General features: G+C 45.6%; 1 protein-coding gene across 5 annotated transcripts in view; it reads left to right on the top strand.

Moving 5' to 3' along the window:
• The first annotated feature begins 407 nt into the window (after positions 1-407).
• LOC115099147 (DNA-directed RNA polymerase II subunit RPB3-like) overlaps positions 408-16,445 on the top strand; it is a 47,695-nt gene continuing 31,657 nt past the window's right edge. Inside the window, exon 1 of one of the 5 annotated variants that reach the window (XM_029616520.1) lies at positions 408-536. The gene's annotated coding sequence lies outside the window, so the exon portion shown is untranslated. Of the gene's footprint in view, positions 537-1,712; positions 2,008-16,445 lie in introns of those variants that run through there. The other 4 variants (XR_003858692.1, XR_003858691.1, XR_003858690.1 and 1 more) reach the window with 4 other exon arrangements.

Genomic DNA, 16,445 nt, shown 5'->3' with positions numbered 1-16,445 from the left:
GCCACTGGAAGCCCGCAGCCCCACGGGAGGAGCCCGTAGGGACCCGGACCACTGGGACTTAGGTGGGCCCTTGAGGAAGGAAGATCTGTCGAAGTGCAGTCCGAGGTCAAACACCAGAGGATCCCGCTTGCCAGTCCGAATACCAGGAACAGAGGCAGGAGAAAGGCTACCAGAGGGACCAGAAGACTCACAGGAGTGAGCAGACTCATTGCCAAGTCAAAGGACAGGAAGAGGAAGTCTCCATATATATACTCCCAGGTTCTCCACCTCAATTTAGGCAGCTGCAGATAATTAGTCATCCTGGCCCTTTAAGAAAAGGCAGGAGGCGGGGCCGCATGCCTAAGAGAGGGCTGGCCCGCTGAGACCAGGAAGAGGGCTGTGCGGCCCGATGCCATCGAGGGGGAACCAGGAAGTGTGCGTCCTGTGCCGCCCTTCCCGAGAGGGCGCACTTAGCTCGGAGAGGAACCAAGCCTTCCCCGGGGGCGTCTTCCCGCCACTGCCGTGATGCCGATGGCTGTTCCAACATTGTGCCGCAGGTGAGTGGGGACCAGCCGCGGGCGGCCACGGCTGGGAACGCTAACGGGGGTCGGCAAAAGTACATTTGCACCAAGGGCCTGGGGTGATCCCTTTCAGAACTCCAGCTGAGGAGCAAGAGAGCCCACTTGGAGTTCCAGTCCCCTCCCTGACCCTAGCGAGGTCCCAGGATCCAGTCTCCTATCTCTTACCTAAAAACAATGCCCCCACAAAAAAAGAAATAAAAAGGACGAAACAGAAAAATAAAATATAAGAAGAAAAAAAATCATTTTTCTCAGGTAGGGACTATTTTGAATCATGGCACAAGGCAGTGCAAGCAATAGCTGGCTCCCATTTCTTCTGTCTATCAGCGATGGTGGGTGATTCCCCCTTCTAGCACACATCTGGGTGTACTAGAAGGGGGAATCACTCCCAGGCAGAGAGTCCATCAAGCTAGGTTGAGAGAACATTGCACAAATCTCATCTTTGGGTGTTTTCTCACTCCGAAGGTCATCAAATTTTCACAAGAGAGCACTGTTCTGTTCATAAGTCTCACATTGAATGTCAAAGTGGCCCCTAACCCCCTACACTAATACCTAAACCTCACCTCGAGTTACTAGGTGGGCCTCCCATAGAGATATAAATACCTATCTAGGGTGCAGGCATTACAGTTAGGCTCTCTCTGCCTATTACCAGAAAATACTCCCCTTTTTCTATCACGTGCATTTTGATAAATCCAGGCCATAGACATAAAATGTTCAATGTTTGATCTGAAAATCATAAGATATGTGACTGGGATTTCAGAACAAGAACAGCAACTAACATAAACACTTTTGCTTCTTTCAAGATGATGGTAACATGAAATAAAATAAACATAAACTAAAACTCTTGAAAAGTGAATTGCTATCTCTGTCCCAGCTATTAGGCATCTGCTTTATGCTTCCAAGAAGGAACATGTCTAAGACTGAAATATCTTGAGAGAAACTCAGCAAAGAGTAATCTAGTGATCACAGGGATCACATTATTTGTAAAATATGCACTTTCCTTGTAAAAACAATGTGAATTATTAAGCATCTATTGGTATAGAGCAGTGGTTCCCAACCCTGTCCTGGGGACCCCTCAGCTAAACAGGTTTTCAGGATATTGTAATGAGAAGAGCAACAAGCTCCTATCCCGGCAGGATAGTAAGCGGGTCCCAACTAAACAGTTGTCTAACTATACCAAGGGGAAACAGCAGGGGGCGTTGAGACAACCTGTATGGACTACAATACCCAGAGTTCCAGAGCGGCAGTGGAAGGCTCGTGACCAGAAGGAGGCTGAGGTGGCTGCTGAAGGTGATCTGGGGGAATTAGAGTCAGCTGAGTCCATGCTGTGGGAAGGAGAGGGTGTGTCCCTGAGTGAGGAGGAAACGAGGAGAGCAGTTGCTCTGAGGAAGAGGAGGAGATGGACTGGGAGCTGCCTACAGAGGACTTCTTTATCCAGCATGGAGATAGAGTAAGTGGGGAAGTAATGTGACACAGAACTGAGAACCTGTTGGGGGAAATTGTTTCTCACCTGTTTCTCCAAAAAGGCACTAACTAAAGAAGGTGCTGACTGTGGGGTAGAGGTAAAGCATTACTTATAGCACAGCTGTAGGGGGGAAGGGGTGAGTTGTGCTGGATCCCAAACACAAAAGGCTGTTAGGGCCAGGATTAAAGCCTGACAGCAGACATTTGGATAAAGAGGTTCCAGGTTGCAGTTTTTCTGTCACAGGACTATAGAAGAAGGATTACTGCACAACACTGAGAGAGAGAAATAAGCTGGAACTAATACTAAACTATTCTTTGTTTGGTTTGTTTACCCATGCCCTGTGGGGGAGGAGGAAAGCTGTTATTCCCCCACTTGTATGGACCTTGAACAGGGTACTGGCTAGAGTGACTAGCTCTGTTAAGGATTCAGGCCTGTTTTGAAAGGCTTGCAAATAACCATATTGGAGGGTTGTCAGAGCCACTAGGATTACAGCGGACACCAGCGGTTGCAGCCGTGCTATCGGGATAGAAGGGCCTGCAAAGCTTGGGAGGAAGAAAATAAGCCCCACCGGGGAGCCAGCCGGAGGAGCCCACGACAATATCCACAATGAATATGCATGAGAGAACATTTGCATACACTGCCTCTATAACATGCAAATTTTCTCTCGTGCATATTCATTGTGGATATCCTGAAAACCTGACTGGCTGGGGGGGGGTCCCCAGGACAGGGTTGGGAACCACTGGTATAGAGTGTGATAGAATGGTTGATAATCACAGGGAAGATAACTTTCACACAAACCATGTGGCATCATATAATGTTTATATGGCCACACAAAGATTTTCCATAGTATTTTATAACCCGTATTACAAAATTCACGTATCTTTATCCTGCAACATACACAAAATTTCCTGCAGCGGGCCGATAACGAAGGCTGAACCAAAAAGTTTGCCCGAATCACATCTCTAATAAGTAGTAAGCAAAGTCAGAAGACAAAAAAAAAGATACATGTCTAGCTGTGAACCCTACAAGAAGAAAAGAGGACTAAGAAAATATAGAAGAATAAAACAGCTAAGTGATTACATAAACAAGCATATTTATTGCATACATTTATAAAGAAAGAAAAAAACTAATACCTTCATAGTGATGCATCAATAGAACAAAAAAGACTCCAGGAAAACACTGTTGATCATACCTAAAAGAAAAGAACCAAAAGACAAAAATAACACAGTTCAAAGGTTTATATGAGTAATAGAAAAAGTTTAATAAAAGGTTTAAGAGAAAGCTTACTGTTACTTATCTGAAAGAAATTTGTAGCAGAAGTAATTTATTGCTGGTATATCTTTGATTGAAGAGCTGTGAAAAATAAAAATACATATATAAAGATAACTAGTAATCTAGATATTGCCTCTGTCCTTCTTTTTAACCTCTGCTTTCCCTCCTAACCGGCAGGAGCAGCATTGATTGGGTTATATATTATTATAATTTTATTTATAATACATGTATATTTAAATAGATATAGATAGATGGATAGATACCCAATAGGGAAGGGATTTTCATATGTGTCCCTTTATGTAAGTCACTAGGGTTCTCATATGCCAAACACAATTCCCTGAGCTAGAAATTAACTTAAAGCCAGAGAGAATTCACATAAAGGCAATTTACAGGGAGCGGTTAAGCTTTCTTCTCCTTCTTATGGGTGTGGCATAGGACCAGGGTTAAAAGAGGCCAATGTGTGGCTTCTTGGGGAGGGGCGTCACTCCTGGGTCCTGGAGCCCTAAAGCGAGGGGGGCGGGGTTATCGGAGATCAAGATTCATGGTTGTCAAGGACCATCACAAAGAGTGATAAAGAAGGGCAACTGCCCTGGCTACCATTTGGAGGGGGCGGGGGGGGGGAGTGCACCATATTGCACTCCCCCCCCCCCCCCCCCCCCCCCGTGAGAATGCAAGCCCAAAAGGGAAGAAGGGTGCCAAAAGCTTTGGTTTCCAAGTCTGAATTACCTAAATGGAGGTAGTCACATTCTGGCCACCTAGCATTAGGAACATTTTCATGCATCAGGTGCCCAAGTTTGAGGCTGAAAATTTTCCAAAACCTAGGTGGCCAAACCTGGCCAGTAAGATTTAGGCCATTCAGCTGCTCTGCACTGTTTTGAAAATTCACCTCTAAGCCAGTAATTAACTAATTATCACTGCTGTTGGCATGATTGGTGTAAGCAGGCAAGAGTGGGAGGTGGGAAAAATGTACAAGATGAATCATTCTTAAAATACTTTCTGAACTGTAAATGGCTGTGGACCTGATCAGTGAAGACCTTTCTCCTAATCTGCCCCTGTCTGAGAATGAGATCCAGTGAGGACAGACTTCACTGTCAGGAAGAGAAGAATTAGAAGCACATTTTTTGGGGGGACCGGCGATTGTGGTGAGAGAGAGGCTGCCACTAACCTGCCTGTCTCAACGGAGAGAACTGATTAACGTCCAGCTTCAGCTGTGGGACTTCTCCGCTGACATCATCAGCCAGAGACCGCGAGGGGAAAAGCCCGCGGTGCCGAGGTGAGAGTGGGACCGGCGATTGTGGTGAGAGAGAGGCTGCCACTAATCTGCCTGGCTTAATGGAGCTAGAAATGATTAACATCCAGCTTCAGCTGTGGGACTCCTCCGCTGACATCATCAGCCAGAGACCGCAAGGGTAAAAGCCCGCGGTTTGCGGCGCACTGCCGCCGCCGGCGCCTGCCTAAGCCGCGCACGCAAAAGGGGCGTGCGTGGCTTAGATCGGCTTTGATCGCCTGTAGATCGCCTTTTAATTTTCTTTGGATTTATGGGGCATAAAAGAAAAGCCAAGTTTGTGACTTCATCTCCAGCTCCACAAAAAACTGGACCCATGGATGCTTACTTGAGTAGAGGGAATATGCCACGAAAGGACAGTGAGGGAGATTTCTTGGATGCCACCCTAAGTTCTGGCACTGGACCTGTACCTCTACAGCCCCCAGGAGGAACATCAGGATGTAATATCCCCAACGGAGAAGCTGCAAATGTAAGTGGCTTTGGATTGCTCTCTGAGTCACCGAAAATTGCAATGCCTCCCTGCTTAGAGCTGGAGCAGCATGAAGCAAGTGTAGGAACTGACGGTTAAATTAGATAGCCCATGGTTAGCTACTATGGATGAATCTAATAGGGATGTGAATCGTTTTAGGACGATTAAAATTATCGTCCGATAATTTTAATATCGTCTTAAACCGTTATGGAACACAATACAATAGAGATTCTAACTATTTATCGTTATAAATCGTTAGAATCGTGAGCCGGCACACTAAAACCCCCTAAAACCCACCCCCGACCCTTTAAATTAAATCCCCCACCCTCCCGAACCCCCCCCCAATGACTTAAATAACCTGCGGGTCCAGCGGCGGTCCGGAACGGCAGCGGTCCGGAACGGGCTCCTGATCCTGAATCTTGTTGTCTTCAGCCGGCGCCATTTTCCAAAATGGCGCCGAAAAATGGCGGCGGCCATAGACGAACACGATTGGACGGCAGGAGGTCCTTCCGGACCCCCGCTGGACTTTTGGCAAGTCTCGTGGGGGTCAGGAGGCCCCCCACAAGCTGGCCAAAAGTTCCTGGAGGTCCAGCGGGGGTCAGGGAGCGATTTCCCGCCGCGAATCGTTTTCGTACGGAAAATGGCGCCGGCAGGAGATCGACTGCAGGAGGTTGTTCAGCGAGGCGCCGGAACCCTCGCTGAACGACCTCCTGCAGTCGATCTCCTGCCGGCGCCATTTTCCGTACGAAAACGATTCGCGGCGGGAAATCGCTCCCTGACCCCCGCTGGACCTCCAGGAACTTTTGGCCAGCTTGTGGGGGGCCTCCTGGCCCCCACGAGACTTGCCAAAAGTCCAGCGGGGGTCCGGAAGGACCTCCTGCCGTCCAATCGTGTTCGTCTATGGCCGCCGCCATTTTTCGGCGCCATTTTGGAAAATGGCGCCGGCTGAAGACAACAAGATTCAGGAGCAGGAGCCCGTTCCGGACCGCCGCTGGACCCGCAGGTTATTTAAGTCATTTGGGGGGGGTTTGGGAGGGTGGGGGATTTAATTTAAAGGGTCGGGGGTGGGTTTTAGGGGGTTTTAATGTACCGGTTTTGCGATTTTTCGATTTTTCACGATATTTTACCCCCCCAAACGGCAACAATATGATTCCCTCCCCCTCCCAGCCGAAATTGATCGTTAAGACGATCGAGGACACGATTCACATCCCTAGAATCTAAAGTAACCCTGGGTGATCTGTGGAGGATGTTGGTAAAGTTGGACCCTAATATGACACAGATGAACTCTTCCTTTACTACAATTGTAAATGGAAATAAGTCTCTTATACAAGAACAAGGGACTAGATTAAAAGATGTTGAGGCTGTAATTAATAATTTAACATCAGAATTACAAAATGTAAAAATGTTGGAAAATTGTCATACTTCCGATAACATGGTTTTGCATGCTAACTTAGAGAACATAGAAAACTTTATTAGAGTAAAAAATTTACGTTTTGTAAATTTCCCTTTTACGAGACTAATGTCACCTTTTGAAATGTTTTCTAAATATGTTAGGGAAAACCTAGTTTGTGAAGAGATACCTTTAATATCTAAAATATATTACTTCCCGTTCCAAATAGGTAATATGCCTGGGGGAGAAGAGGAGAATACACCAGGTGTATCTACATTTTTGGAAGACTCTTTAGATCTGATAAATAAAAGGGCTACATTATTTGTTTCCTTTGTTTTAGAAAAGGATAAAGAGTCCATTCTTGATAAATTCTTTAAAAAGAAAGATATGACATTCTGCGGGCAGAAGGTATACGTATTTCCTGATGTATCTAAGCCTACTCAGGCAAGGAGAAAGAAGTTTCTTTCCTTGAAACCTAAAATTATAGAAATAGGAGCATCTTTGGCATTGCCAGACTCCCCAATTTGGGCTCCCATCCCTATGCCCATCCCAGCAGGCAAGTTAAGGCTCGCCCCTTCCCCAACTCCCTTCACCCACCCCAGTAAGCAAGTAGAGGCCCCCTGATAACCCACCTCCCATCAGGATCCCCCCTCCACACAGCCTATCCCATTTGAAATAGGGCTACAGTTGATGAAGACAAGCGAGAAGGATGCCCAGCCAATCTAAATAAATAGCAACAGCTGACCTTATGCAGTCTTTTCATTCCACACCAAGGACTGTAGTTAAGTTTCTGCTTTGCTCAATGGAATTTGTGTTAACCCATTTTAAATATCAATAAGCTACTTTGCATGTTAATGTTAACACAGGCTAATGTACCAGTGTGTTAAAGTTAATGCACATTAATGCATGTTTAATGCATGTTAATACTGCATTAAACCTAATGCACTGTAGTACTTTGGTTCCAGTGTCAGTATTTTCTTTAGCAGGGACAGGAAATTTCACAAGCTTCTATCTTCTTATTCTACTGCAAGAAATAATAATATGATGGAAACTCAGACGAACTGTGTGCAGTATATTGATACTAGAACTTTCATTTTCCAAACCTGACCGTGTTTAGAAAGTGCACTGGATAACTAATACAGTTTCGGTGCCATTTTGTAAATGGCTACAATGGATAGGAAATGTGTAATAAAAACGTACAAGCTGCAAAATAGATAAAAAGCCAAAGGAACCCCACAGAAAATGTATCCAAAATGCAGGAATGGGAAACCAATAAATACATGAGACATCCTATAGCTTTTTTAACATCTGAAATTCTCCAATCAGGGCTGTTGATTTTCTGATGCTACTTGACAATACTCAGTACCTGCACCTTTTATTTCTACCCCCTCGTGCCCCTCCGCCTTAGCTCATTAGATGAGATGCACCCCCGTATCAGGCCCTAGGAAAAGACAGGAGGGGTGGTTTAGGGAACAGGGCAGTTCTTCCCTCCTCTCTTCTGGCTGCTCCAGTCTCAGCAGGCTGCAGTCTGGGAGGAGAGGGGCGGAACAGAGCAGGAAGCAGAGGACTCTTCTCTGCAGGGCACTGGCCAGACAGCACCAGAACCTGGCAATGGTCCATATACTATTAACCATTCTCTACCCTGTTATTTCAATTACTGTTTATTTGCACTATTATGTGGTATTTTTCTTCCTTTTAACCGCTTCATTTATTACTTTGGCAAACCATGTACACATCTCTCATGATGAAAAAGTTTCCTGAATCTAAATCTGCCAGTAGGGGAGTGAGAGAGAAAAACATGAGGGAAGGGGGAGGGGGTGGGAAGAGGGAGAGAAAAATGCCTGTGGTGCCTCTCTCTTTCTCTCAGCCTTCCCCTACCAGTGCTTTTCCCATACCACAACAGTTAAGAACATTGATCACATGCCTTCTTATGCCAGCAAGAGGGTGGGTGGGGATGGGGGGAGGGGAGAGGTGGGGAGGATCACTGAACCTTGCAGCCAATTGCAGGAAGCATAAAAACATAAGAAATGACCATGCTGGGTCAGACCAAGGGTCCATCAAGCCCAGCATCCTGTTTCCAACAGTGGCCAATCCAGGCTACAAGTAACTGGCAAGTACCCAAACACTAAGTAGATCCCATGCTCCTGATGCCAGTAATAGCAGTGGCTATTCCCTAAAGGCCCAATTTTAAAAGGCCGCGCACATAAAAAATGGGGGTTATGCATATGGCTGGGCCTTGCGCGCTGCACGCATTTTAGAACAGGCACAGCCACGCGCGTAACCCCCGTTATGCACAGAAGTGCTGGGCCAACAAAAAGGTGCACATATAAAATGATCGCATCCATGTGCGCTTGTTTTAAAATCTACCTATGTCACCTTGAGTAATAGCCGTTAATGGACTTCTCCAAGAACTTATCCAAACCTTTTTTAAACCCAGCTACAGTAACTGTGCTAACCACATCCTCTGACAACAAATTTCAGAGCTTAATTATACATTGATTAAAAAAGAATTTTCTCAGATTAGCTTTAAATGTGCTACTTGATAACTTCATGGAGTGCCCCTTAGTCCTTCTATTATCCGATTAACATTTATCCATTCTAGACCTCTCAAGATTTTAAAGACCTCTATCATATCCCCCTCAGCCGTATCTTCTCCAAGCTGAACAGCCCTAACCTCTTCAGCCTTTTCTCATAGGGGAGCTGTTCCATCCCCTTTATCATTTTTCTCGCCTTCTCTGTGCCTTCTCCATCACAATTATATCTTTTTTGAGATGTGGAGACAAGAATTGTACACAGTATTCAAGGTGCGGTCTCACCATGGAGCAGTACAGAGGCATTATGACATTTTCCGTTTTATTCACCATTCCCTTCCTAATAATTCCCAACATTGTTTGCTTTTTTGACTGCCGCAGCACACTGAACCGACAATTTCAATGTGTTATCCACTAAGACGCCTACCCGATTGGTACCCGATTGGTACCAATTGATACCTGATTGGTAGCTCCCAGGCGGCAGGGCTACCCTGGGTTTGCACGACACTGGCCAGATGCCCTATTTCTGCTCCCCTGAAGCAATGCCCTGCATCTGAGTATCAGTGCCTTTTCTTTTCTAGGAAAAAAGTACTGCATTCAATAGAAATACAATTTTAAGTGAATTTAAGTGTGTATAAATTAGCATATACATATGTTTGTAGCCTCTACTCTCAACTTCTGTATTTTAGAAAAGTCCAAAATGAGTGCATATTTTAATGCTTAGAAATGGGTGGTATAGGCCATTCTTAGACAGGGCCAACAGTTATGTGCATAAATTGCTATTTTAAAGACTCTTATGCACATACATTTTCCAACTTATTTGCTCATTTTTACAAACCATATTTGCACCCAGCAAATTTGGCGAAGTGATATTAAACATTAGAGATGTGAATCGTGTCCTCTATCGTCTTAACGATCGATTTCGGCTGGGAGGGGGAGGGAATCGTATTGTTGCCGTTCGGGTGTTTAAAATATCGTGAAAATCGTTAAAATCGTGAGCCGGCACACTAAAACCCCCTAAAACCCACCCCCGACCCTTTAAATTAAATCCCCCACCCTCCCGAACCCCCCCAAATGCCTTAAATTACCTGGGGGTCCAGCGGCGGTCCGGAACGTGCTCCTGCAATTGAATTGTGTTGTCTTCAGCCAGCGCCATTTTGCAAAATGGCGGCGGCCATAGACCAACACGATTCGACTGCAGGAGGTCGTTCCGGACCCCCGCTGGACTTTTGGCAAGTCTTGTGGGGGTCAGGAGGCCCCCCCCAAGCTGGCCAAAAGTCTCTGGGGGTCCAGCGGGGGTCCGGGAGCGATCTCCTGCCGCGAATCATTTTCCGTACGGAAAATGGCGCCGGCAGGAGGTCGTTCAGCGGCGGTCCGGAACCCCCGCTGAACGAGTCGCGGCAGGAGATCGCTCCTGGACCCCCGCTGGACCCCCAGGGACTTTTGGCCAGCTTGGGGGGGCCTCCTGACCCCCACAAGACTTGCCAAAAGTCCAGCGGGGGTCTGGAACGACCTCCTGCAGTCGAATCGTGTTGGTCTATGGCCGCCGCCATTTTGCGGCCGCCATTTTGCAAAATGGCGCCGGCTGAAGACAACACAATTCAATTGCAGGAGCCCGTTCCGGACCGCCGCTGGACCCCCAGGTAATTTAAGGCATTTGGGGGGGGGTTCGGGAGGGTGGGGGATTTAATTTAAAGGGTCGGGGGTGGGTTTTAGGGGGTTTTAGTGTGCCGGTTTTCCTGCCATTGGTTTAGGGCAAGTAAGTAAGTTCCTGCCCTCCCCCTTCCCCTGATTTACGATTTTTTAACGATAAATCGGGGGAATTGGGATTGTATCGTGGCCCTAACGATTTTTGACGATTTAAAATATATCGGACGATATTTTAAATCGTCAAAAAATGATTCACATCCCTATTAAACATGTTTATTGTGTACTACTGACTGGGTAGGAGGTCTGCATGAACTGGGAGGGAGTTCAGATTGAAGAACCAGGAAGGTTTCTCGATGATCTGGAGAAGGACCGGGCTAACTGTTGTACTATTTAGTGAAATCGGTAATTTCACACTCATGCATATGTTTTAAAATACATTGATTTACATGTGTAATCCCAACTAATGCAAATGAGCCCTGTTCTATTTTTGCGTTTAAAATATGCACGTGGGCTTCCAGTGATATGCTTTATCTGACCTGATGGAGAATGTCGAGCACTCAACGAAAATGTTCTCCTCAACACTGCTAGATTGACATGGGAATGGTTTCGGGAAATGGTGGGGGTGATCCTCTTCCACGTTATTCCCTATTGTGGGGAATTATATATTTTTGCCAGGTATGGTGCGGCAGGGCTCTTCTCAATCTTGGAAGCATATAGGGCTCGCTTGTTTGACACATTTAGTAGAGGGAGACAATGTTCATCTAAAACCTTTTACACAGTTACGTACAGAATGTGAACTACCTAATTCTCATTGTTTTGCTTGCCTACAAATATGACACTACTGGTCTTCCTTGAAATAGTCAACCATGCGCACCCAAAGAGAATAGAAGCTGCTCAAGAGTATATATGAAGTGGGTGATAGCCACAACTCTATTTCAAAATGGTACAAATTACATAAAGAGAGAGAATCAAAAACAACACTGGAAGAGATTCGCTTTTTTTAGGCATCTGCTCTTAATATTTCATTAACAAAAAACATAACAAAAATATTTACGTTTACATACTGATAATGTATATATGAAAGAAATAAAGTTCAAAATATTACATCTTTGTTACATAGACTATGTTCACAGGTTTCATATGGGATTAGATAATTCGACAAACTATATGAAATATAAAATAGAATGAGGGGACCTTCTCCGTAAATTCTTATTTTGTATTATAATATCTTCTTTTTGAGGTGAAATTCTTCAGATGTGCACAGGGATAATGGTGCCTAAAATGGGGGAGATGTTCCTACTGGGGGTATGTCGAAGATAGCATAATCTAATTTGTATATGAACAGATTTATACTTCTCACCATGCAAACAGCGGATAAATGTATATATTGACTTGGCTTGGGGGTGATCATTCTTCTGTTGCTTTGTGGAAACTGAAAATGATGGCACTTATGCAGTTTGAAAGATGCAATAAGATATTTGCCAATGTATAAAATACATGCTAATTATATACCCAATTGGGAATACGTTTTTAGACTTTTGGAAACTGATGTGCAGAGAATGTTGCAATCCTGCTCACGACAGGGCCATGAGCAGGCTCTCACCTTTCTTTTGGCCAGCCGGCCCGATATCCGTCGTCATTCTACTGGTATGGCAGGAGCCGTGCCAGGGTTCTCCACAGCGGCAGGAGGCCGCCATCTTGCTGGTGCTGTAGGAGCAGCACCAGGGCTCTCTTCCGCGGCTGGAGCCGTGCTGCGATATCCTTTGCGGCCAGAAGGCTGCCGACGCAGTCGCTCATGGCTGGAGCCACGTTGCTGCATTCCTTGCGGCCCGGAGGCCGTCATCTTTCTCCTTGCATTACCGGAACCACGTCTCTACCTCCCTTATGGCCCGGAGGCCGTCCTTGCCTTCCTTTGAGGCATGGAGCCGCCTACAATACCCTCATGCAACCCAGAGGTCGCTAACCTTACCATGGGCCCTCTGTGGAAGAGGGCCATCATCCCCGATCTTGCTTGCATCCTGAAACCACCTCCGGTGCTCTCCCTGCGGCTTGGGAGCAACTGACAGCCCTAGATCTGGTTTGAGGCCTACCTCTTCAGCTCTGCAGTCTCCCGTGCAGCAGGGCCGCTGTCCAGGGTCCTGTACTGCTTCCTGCATCCTCCTAGGGGGCGAGGTCAGCTCTTTCTTCAGTATTTAAAGATACAGCGAGGGAGTGGTGCTTCACTGATGTCATCATTGGATCCACTTCTTCTCCAGTATAGAAAGCTTCAATCTTCATTCCAGCTTTGCCTTTGCAAGGAGTAAGTCCTCCTTAGGACTCCTCGTCTGCTTCTCCTCCTAGGCACTCTGTTCCATGTGGGATCCCGTGTCTTTATTCCATGTTCCGGTCTCTGCATTTCCTTGATGTTTCATGACATCCAGTTGTCTGCCTGTCCATGATATCCAGATGTCTGCTCATCCATTATGTCCTTCTGTTCCTGATGTCTATATGTCCGTCTGTTCCAGATGTCTTCAGCTCCGCCTGACTCATCCCTCGTGGTCTGTGACTGGGCTGGTAGGGCGCATAGTGGCCCAGTGGTCTGCGACCACCCCGGCTAGAGTGTGTAGGGCGCTGGTGGGCCTTTCCATCAGACGGCGCTGAGGAGTCATCTCTTCCCTCGTCAGTCTGCCTTGATGTCCGTAACCTTGATGACTGCCTTGCCTTGATGTTCTTGCCTGATGTGTCCTTCTCTGGACAGGTCCTGTCCTGCAGTGTGGTCCGTGACCAGTCCGGCTGAACTGTGTAGGGCGCCTGAGGTACAGGGTTGCCTGCCCGTTCCTGTCCTTGGATTTCCATGGCTTTGATGCCTTCTCGTGTGATCCACGACTCCGCCTGGCTGGGCTGAGTAGGGCGCCAGAATGGACATTGTCTGCTGGAGGTTCTGGACTTTTAACCATTGGTTTTAGTCTTGCCATGCCTTGCCCTGTCCTGCCTTGCCTTACCTGTCCATACCTTGCCATGTCCTGAGTCTTTGTCTGCCCTACGACGTCCTGAGTCTTTGTCTGCCCTACGACGTCTGAAATCTTTGTCTGTGTTTTTGTCACGCCTGATGTCTTCGTCTGCCTTGTCCTCTGTCCAGCCAGATGCTTCCCGCTGCTCCCTAGCGGCAGTCCGAAAGGGCTTGGAATGGTTGGAGGACCTTTCAAAGACCACCATTGCATTGGTGGTCTCAAGGAAGCATGCAGGTCCGGTCAAGGCTCAGGGTAAGGATGATTCACCGCAAGGGAACACATCTCTTGTCCCGCGCTGGAGAGCGCCCCCTGGTGCTCTCTCCCATCCGCAGCGCAACAGAGAAGGCTTGTTGATCTGGGATATTTGATGACTTGGGAATTCATCTTCCCACTGGATTGTGGAAGGGAGGGGTTAACAGTGTAATTAGAAGAGCTGTAGCGTGAATGAGAAGTCTGTTAGACCTTTGGGTAAAAATAGAAATCCCACAATTTGCACTTGTTTGTGAGGTTATTATCTCATTGGGTTTACTACTGTACTTTCACAGTGTTTTTATTTCCATGTGTAATGATTATTATTAGGTTTATGTTTCTGTACGCTATTGTGGAATAAAAATGATGATTAAAATATATATTAATATACACGTATATTTTTCAAATTGTTGGGTAAAATAGGTACATTCAATTCACTGAAATGTATTCGCTTATTGACCTACATACACAAGTATGTTGTGGGGTAAACCTATGCCTATTTTATAATATGCATGTATGTGATACCCACATGTATAAAATACTATGGTAAAACTATGTGCAGTCATATATATGTGTATATGCCACTGCATGCAGTTGCTTCAAAGTTAGCTTCCGTGTAGTGGAGAATTTCAGACACACTAATAAAGCTATAGAACTTTTTTTTGCTTGCCCACTATTGCGTTTTGGATAAAAAGAGCCTTGAAAAAGTAAACAGGTCCCAAGCGGAGATGTCCTTAGAAACCTAGTGCAATTTCTGCCCACCCACATCCTTTCACCAGTTTGTGTCCAGGCTTCCCCAGCTTGCAGAAACAGCTTGCCTGATCTTACAAGTTAAACAGCAGCCAGCTCCAGCCTGACACCAAGCACATGGGGAAGTTTCTGTATGTGAGAAATGCTCTTTGCTGGCGTTGCTGTGGGAGACACACATGTAGTCGGAGAGCAAGCACTGTGAGAGCAGTCAGCTGCACTCTGACAGAAGAGCACATGGAGATATTTCTGTGTACGGTGAAGAAGCACTCCTTCTTGACAGTACTCTGAACTGCATAGCTTTTTGTGAGATAGGGTAAAGCTGTTCTTATTTTCTGTATGGAGCTTGAGCCCCACATTGACAGAACTGTAGTGTATACAGCACAAAAAGAGTATTATAGGGTTTCCAACATGACAGATAATGAGGCTATATTCCATGTCCCATTGCCCAGCAGAATGGAATATGTGTAATATGTAATAAGCCTCGGGTGCACATTTAAATCCTGGTGAGCAGGGCAGTCAGAATGTAGAAATGTCATCCTTCCAATAATGGCTACAGCACTTGGATATATTAAAAAGAAAAAGGCTACATGGGAGAGACAAGGGTTTGAAAGTAGTGTTCACTTTAGTTTGGTTTTGATATTAAAGTAACTTCTCCTAAAGTTTTACCAGGGCTTAATAATGAGGCACCACAGTGTATCAGCTCATTATTAAAAATCTACAGGCAGCAGAAGAATTTACGTTCAGCTGGGCAAAGTTTATTAGATATTCCATCTGTGCGCCTTATTAGACTGTCGAAATCTTGAGAGAGGAGTTTTTCCGTGGCAGGTCCTTTGTTATGGAATGGCTTACCAGATTCTTTGGATAAGCACCAGTGCGTTAAGACCTTTAGAAAGGACCTGCAAACCTATTTGTTTAGGAAAACATTTGCCCACACTATTTTCTATTGCTCTTTGATATGTTCTCAGAAGAATCCACATTATCTTTTGATAGACAACAAGCTCCTTTCCTTTTTTGTTCTGTTTCCATTTTGTTGTTTTATTTGTTATATTGTGTTAATTTAAATTAGGAATGTTTTTATTATAAACTACTTATAATCATAGATAACGTGGTATATGAGTGTTTTAATAAACAAGTGAGTCATTCAGAGGGAAATGTTATAATAGTCTGCATGAGTTAGCTGGCAAATAGGCGCATATAAGTTAGACAAATGTTCAAATCAGGCTTACAACCATCAGTCTGCTTTGAATATTATCCTACCAAATGTACCTGCACACAATTACATCTGCTATTATGTGTACTGAAAATGTTGTAGTAAGGTTTAGGCATATGCTTTTGAAAATGCAAAAAGTATTTACATAAGTGCAAACCCTCCCCAAGCCCACTCCCAGGAATGCCTCCGCCTGTTCTGGGTAAACTTGCACACAAACATGACACACATGCAAGAGCACATCAGGTGGACAATCTCGTAATAGGCCATTTATGTGGGTAGAGCATAATTTTATAGGGATGTGAATTGTTTTTTGACAATTTAAAAAAATTGTCAGATATTTTTTAAATTGTCAAAAATCGTTAGTCGCAATACAATAGAAATTCCCCCGATTTATCGTGAAAAATCGGGGGAGGGTGGACACCCTCTGGACCCCCGCTGGACCTTTGGCCAGTCTTGTGGGGTCAGGAGCCCCCCCCCCCAAGCTGGCCAAAAGTCCCTGGGGGTCCAGCGGGGGTCCGGGAGTGATCTCCTGCATGCGGGCCGTATTGCCAATATTCAAAATGGCACCGGCGCTACCTTTGCCCTGTCACATGGTAAGGGCAAAGGGCCATTGGCGCCATTTTTTTT

Source organism: Rhinatrema bivittatum, chromosome 9, assembly GCF_901001135.1.
Source record: "Rhinatrema bivittatum chromosome 9, aRhiBiv1.1, whole genome shotgun sequence".
NCBI lineage: Eukaryota > Metazoa > Chordata > Amphibia > Gymnophiona > Rhinatrematidae > Rhinatrema > Rhinatrema bivittatum.
The sequence above is the reverse complement of the archived record's forward strand: the minus strand, read 5'-3'. Positions and strand labels throughout refer to the sequence as shown.